This window comes from Patagioenas fasciata, unplaced genomic scaffold, assembly GCF_037038585.1.
Source record: "Patagioenas fasciata isolate bPatFas1 unplaced genomic scaffold, bPatFas1.hap1 Unplaced_247, whole genome shotgun sequence".
Lineage (NCBI taxonomy): Eukaryota > Metazoa > Chordata > Aves > Columbiformes > Columbidae > Patagioenas > Patagioenas fasciata.
The window spans coordinates 6832-13662 of NW_027288674.1; positions in this window are offsets into that span (position 1 = coordinate 6832).

Consider the following 6831-nt stretch of genomic DNA (forward strand, 5'->3'; position numbering starts at 1 on the left):
TTTTTAATACAAAGAACATAATGCTGGCAAGAAGTGTCTGTTCAGAGGAGAGAGAATCAACATCACTGATTACTTGAGGCTGTTTGAAAGGATGTGCCTCTGCAGTCCCAGGGACACGTGGAGGGAGCCCAGAGGGGACAGAGAAAGGGACATCATGGGCTGCTCCTGTGCTGCTGAGCTGGGCTGGGCTCCTGGGACAGAGGGAGCTCCTGGCAAGCGGCAGCGCTGCAGAGAGACAGCTCTGCCCAGGAGCAGCTCCTCTGCACACGCAGCAGGGCTGAGGGCTCTGCCTGCAGCACCGAGGGCACAGGAGCCAGGCAGAGAGAGGGAAAGGCAATGTAGGTGGTTCGTTGCTGAGAGCTCATTGAGAGACAAATCTTCACAATCCTTACACGGTAAGTCTCTGGCTGTGGGACAGTGCAGCTGCATTTCCTGGAGGGAGACCCTAAAGATGATACATCCCACAATTTACAGGATCTGTCAGGTCTCTCTCACAGTATCTCTGTTACAGAGAAGAACACACGCCAGAGCAGGGCTTCCCTGCGGCACCATCAATGAGAAAGGGCATCATGGCACCTTCTGCTGAGGGTGACTGCAGGGGGAGCACCCAGGGGTGCCCAGGGCTGTCCTGCAGAGCAGGGTCCCTGCACCCCCGGCTGTGCTGGGGCAGGAACTCTGCCGCCTGCCAGGGTCAACGCTCAACCTGCCCGGGAGATCCTAACAACCAGAAGGGGAGAAGATGTGACTGGAAGGAGCAAACCCTATAGGGCAGGAAATGTGTTTCTGCTGTGGAGAGGGTGCTGTGTGGGTCAGTGGTGCTCACAGCTCCAGATCACCCCCAGCATTTTTCCAATCGGATGCCTCAAGGACAAGATCAGTGCAAGCATTACCAGACAGAAAAGGAGCTTTCCTGAGCCTGTCTTTTCAGTTTCCTTTCCCAAGGGGTGTGGAGTGCAGGAAGGGATAAAATGAAAATGAGCTCTCATGCTTAAACAAGTCACTGAGACTCCTGAGCTGCAACTCTGAGTGATCAGGACATCTGCCAGAAGGCTCCTAACATCCCTTCACCACCCCTCTGCATCACCTTTGTTGGACCCCTCAGCCTTGGTCTGACCTGTCCTGTTTTCCACCCTGCAAACAGGAAGATGCCCCCAGGCAGTGCCCTGTGAACAGGCAGGATCTGTAGGGCCAGGGGGAGGGCACAGAGGGTGGGATGGGGTCTGTGAGCACTGGCAGGGAAGAGACATGGACAGGGAAACACCTCCCAGGGGGAGAATCTCCAGGCAGCAGGGAAATGATCAGAAATGAGAGGAAACTAAACCCGGAATTGTTATGGGAGGGAGAACAGAGAAAAGTCCCTGTGATCCCCTGCAGTGCAGATCCCTCCTGTGAGCAGCCCCCTGGCCTCCTCTCCCACCCAGCAAAGCCTCTGCCCTCAGGGCCGGGGGCTCCAAGGCATGAAGCAGCTCCTGTGCAGCCAGAGCTCCAGTTCCTCTGCAGAGCACAGGGGCTGAGAGCAGCTGCCCGGCAATGTTGGTGTCTGGGAGGTGGCTGCACAGCTGGGGAAGGGTGACGCTGTCTGAGTGCCGGCTGCCTCTGCCCTGGCCTCTCTCACACCCACCCTCACCGCATTGTCCTTCTTGCTCCCCTGCTCTGGGTCACTGCTGTTGGGATCTTGTCCTTGCTCTCAGGCTCTCTGGGGATGGCAGTTTCAGCTGCAGAGTCACAGCCTGATCTTGTGGGTCCTTTCCTGCAGGTGTGTCCATGGGAACACGTGCCCCAGCTTTGCTCTGACCTGTGGGGTGTGGGCAATGCAGTCTGTGTGTCTGGGGACTGATCCATGTGTGTCTTGGGCTAAACGTGGGGTGCTGAGACCTTGGGAAAGGTTGGACATGTTGTTCTCTGTGGTGGATGCCCCTGCTCTCAGCAGTGCCTGGTGGCTTTTCAGGGTAACATGGGAGTGTGATCAGCCTGTGTCTCAGAAAAGTGCCAGCCCAGGGCAGCTATAGCAGGACAGAGGGACAGAGCAGCTGCCCTCACTCTGCACTGACCCACAGGCATCCTCTGGTCTAGCAGGACTCACTCTGTTCTCCCTGAGTGCAGGAGAAATGCTGAGGGCTTCTGACACCCAACAACACTCCCCAGGGTGGGAGGGCAGAAGCAGATGTAGAAACACCAGACCTCTCCAACTCAGTTTCTCAGGCCTGGGGGTACAGATGCTGACAGTCCCTTCTGCACCAGGAGCGGTTCCAGCTGACAAAGCTGAACCCCAGGACTGGCCCCTGCCCACCCAATCACACAGGATCAGGCTGACTGCTCAAGAGCCCCTGGGTAGAGACCCTGCTCTTCATTGCACACTCATCAAGCACACACGAGGGCTCCAGCCAGGACGTTCTCCTGGAAAAAGAAAAAAATGGGTCTCTTTGTGGGAGGGTCTGTGAGAAATGGCTTTGGCTTTTTCCCAGAGAAGTCTCATCAAAACCGTCACTGTCTTTTCCTCCTTGCACAGGTCCTCATGCCTACAGGCAGCAAATGTCCAACAGCAGCTCTATCACCCAGTTCCTCCTCCTGGCGTTCACAGACACAGGGAAGCTGCAGCTCTTGCACTTCTGGCTCTTCCTGGGCATCTACCTGGCTGCCCTCCTGGGCAACGGCCTCATCATCACCACCATAGCCTGGGACCAGCACCTCCACACCCCCATGTACTTCTTCCTGCTCAACCTCGCCCTCCTTGACCTGGGCTCCATCTCCACCACTGTCCCCAAGTCCATGGCCAATTCCGTCTGGGACACCAGGGCCATCTCCTACACAGGATGTGCTGCCCAGCTCTTTCTCTTTGTCTTTTTCATTTCAGCAGAATATTTTCTTCTCACCATCATGTCCTACGACCGCTACGTTGCCATCTGCAAACCCCTGCACTACGGGACCCTCCTGGGCAGCAGAGCTTGTGTCCACATGGCAGCAGCTGCCTGGGCCACTGGGTTTCTCTATTCTCTGCTGCACACGGCCAATACATTTTCACTGCCACTGTGCAAGGGCAATGCCCTGGGCCAGTTCTTCTGTGAAATCCCCCAGATCCTCAAGCTCTCCTGCTCACACTCCTACCTCAGGGAACTTGGGCTTCTTGTGGTCAGTGTCTGGTTAGGATTTGGGTGTTTTGTGTTCATTGTGGTGTCCTATGTGCAGATCTTCAGGGCCGTGCTGAGGATCCCCTCTGAGCAGGGACGGTACAAAGCCTTTTCCACCTGCCTCCCTCACCTGGCCGTGGTCTCTATCTTTGCCAGCACCTCCTGTTTCGCCCACCTGAAGCCCCCCTCCATCTCCTCTGTTTCCCTGGACCTGGTGGTGTCTGTTCTGTACTCGGTGGTGCCTCCAGCAGTGAACCCGCTCATCTATAGCATGAGGAACCAGAAGCTCAAGGATGCCCTGAGGAAACTGATGACTGGATTATTTCCTTATAGCTATTAACTGCCCATCATCTTCTGCATAACAGTTATAGTGTAAATTGTTGTAGGCCCTAGCTGTCTTCTGTATTTTTTGTTGCTGCTTGTGGTTTTTCACATGTGGTAATATTGTCATCCCCTTTTCAATTCACTGTCTTCTTTGCTTACTGAGGGGCTGTGTGAATGAGAAGCTGTGCTCTATGTGTGTTTCAGCAAATTAAAAGGCCTTGCATTATCTATTTTTTTCTGAGATCCTTTCCTCAAGACATGCTTGGAGCTGCAGGGACAGTTCCTGCGGTCGGTGGAGGGGAAAAGAGTCCATCATGGCAGCCCTGCCAGGGAGCACCAGCGCTTGTTCTTCCAGAGCTGTTCTGGTTCCACTCCCCCACTCCCCTTCTCATCCCTTGTGTTGGTGCAAGGCCTGAGTGCTCTGGCAGCTTGGTCCCCGTCCTGCTGTGTGTCAGTGCTGTGAGCGCAGGCAGGGACAGGCAATGGGCACTGCTGTGACAGAGCTGGCCTCACAACAGCCTTTCCAGATTGAAAGGTGATCTTGTCAGGGCAGGACCAGAAGGTTTAGGTCTTCTTCAAAAGATTCTCTGAAGAATTTGCCCATGAATATGGCCACAGATGAGACACGAGTGTACAGCTGAGCAGTGTGTGTGTGCAGGGCTGGCACAGCAGTGTCCTCTCACAGCCAGGCCTCCTGCCAGAGACCTGCAGGACCAGCAGAGCAGGGGCTGGGCTGTGCCCCTGTGCACTGGACACCCCACGGAAGGAGCCTCAGGTCAATCACCATGCACTGGCCCTCACAACCACCATTCCCAGCACTGACCTCTCACCCACAGTGTCCCTCCACAGAGGGACACTGAATGCGTAGTTCAGCAGTCCATGTTTGCTTTGTACAGGTGTCGAGGTTTTGATTGCGGGATGGCAACCGTGGCAGATGTAGTGTTACCCCACTCTCCTCCCCCTTCCTTTTTCAGCTCCTTCCTCTCCCCGGTTCCCACTAAGGACAGGTGATCAGGAGAGAAAGGAGGACAGAGAAAAGAGAGATGGAAAAACTATAAATGTTTTACTAATAAAAATAGAGAAAATACAAAATATACAAAACCGATCTTTAAAGCCCCAGCAACTGCTCAGGCAGATGAGGGGCTGGCAGCCGACGTCCTGGCCTGGACTCTGCAGCCAACCGGAGCTGGATTCAGTCTGTCACTGGCCTCAGTTCGCAGGGACGACCAGCAAGGTCCTCTCCTAATGTCGGCCATCAGCAAAAGGGACGAGATCCTTGGGATTTCCCACTTTTATATGAAGTATTCATATGAATGGAATGTTATACTCCATTGGTCAGTTTCTTGGCCACTTGTTCCACAGAATCACAGAATGCTAGGGATTGGAAGGGACCTGGAAAGCTCATCCAGTGCAATCCCCCCCCGGAGCAGGAACACCCAGCTGAGGTTCCACAGGAAGGGGTCCAGGCGGGTTTGAATGTCTGCAGAGAAGGAGACTCCACAACCTCCCTGGGCAGCCTGGGCCAGGCTCTGACACCCTCACCAGGAAGAAGTTTCTTCTCTTATTTAAGTGGAAACTCTTGTGTTACAGTTTGTACCCACTACCCCTTGTCCTACCATTGGTTGTCACCGAGAAGAGCCTGGCTCCATCCTCCTGACACTCCCCCTTTATATATTTGTAAACATCAATGAGTCCCCCCTCAGTCTCCTCTTCTCCAGCTCCAGAGCCCCAGCTCCCTCAGCCTTTCCTCACACGGGAGATGCTCCACTCCCTCCAGCATCTTGGTGGCTGCGCTGGACTCTCTGCAGCAGTTCCCTGTCCTTCTGGAGCTGAGGGGCCACAACTGGTCACAATATTCCAGGTGTGGTCTCCCCAGGGCAGAGCAGAGGGGCAGGAGAACCCCTCTGACCTACTGACCACCCCCTTCTAACCCACCCCAGGTACCATTGGCTTCCTGGCCACAAGGGCCCAGTGCTGGCTCATGGTCACCCTGCTGTCCCCAGGACCCCCAGGTCCCTTTCCCCTGCACTGCTCTCTAGCAGGCTGTTTCCAAACTTCTACTGGAACCTGGGGTTGTTCCTGCCCAAAGTCAAGACTCTACACTTGCTCTGGTTATATTTCTTTACATTTTTCCCTGCCCAACTCTCCAGCCTGTCCAGGTCTCTGGGTGGCAGCACAGCCTTCTGACGTATCAGCCACTCCTCCCAGTTTCGTGTCACCAGCAAACTTGCTGATAGTACACTGTATTCCCTCAGTTTCTCGTTGCCCCTCTCACAAGATGTACATCTGTCCTTACCAGTGACCTCACATTCCACTGCTATGTTTACCAAAACATGTATCTCTTTCTCCAGGAAAATGCAGCTAATATGAAGCTTTAGCTGACAGGCAAATTCACTAAAAGAGAAACTTGTGTGTAACAAAACCAGGACAACAGATGAGAAGTGAACATGTGCATCATGTACGTGAGGTGACATGAACACAAGTGAGCACAAACATCATCTGCTATTCCTTGCCGTTCCATGAAGGCCTGTGGCACAGACAAGGTCTTGAGGTCACTTCATGTTGGGAGGAACATCCCATAGGAAATCACCTGAATGCAGCAGTTGTACTTCTTTGAACTGAGGTCCCCGTGTCCATTCCTCGTGATGTGGGACATGGGTGACACAGCAGAGGCCTGATGTGTCTCCTGTCCTTTGGGAGTGGCAACAGGAGGCCAGTGCCCCTGTGTCTAAAAGGGACAGACTCTGTCTCTGAGCATCCCTGGGTGCATAAGGAGTCCATGAAGCCATCTCAGATGTGGACACCTGTCAGACACTGACATTTCTGTGTGTGACTCCAGAAACAAACCCCGCTGCCCAATGAGATTCATCTCAGCTGCCTTAGGATCCTTGCAAGTCCTCCAGTGTGCTACGTCACCATTGCCCGTTATTCTGGATTGTGATCTCATAAGAACCAGGGTAATCAGAGAGGTTCTGGGGTCCTTGGAAAAGGCAAATATCAAAGCCATGTTCAAAAAAGGCCAGAACAAGTATTGGGAGAATTGCACATGGATCAGCCTGCCTCTGTCCCTGGGAAGGGGGTTGGACACATCCTATCATAGAGTGGGATTTCAGCTCTTTTTAGGGAGAGGAAAAGGTGGGTCGAGGCCGCGAACAGCTTCCTCTGGTTCACCCGGCCTTGAGCAAGACAGTGAGATAAGATGTGTGAGACAAGGGCTCTCTTCAGGCAAGGCGAAGAGGTGGGATGGGTGTCTACAGGCTGCAGGGAAAGAGGGACAGGTGCAGCACTGTGTAGGACACGCTTCAGTCTTGGTCAGGTCCGGGGTGCTAAGGAGGGGAATGGATGGGTGTGGTATTATGAGTTCAGTTGTGTCTCAGAC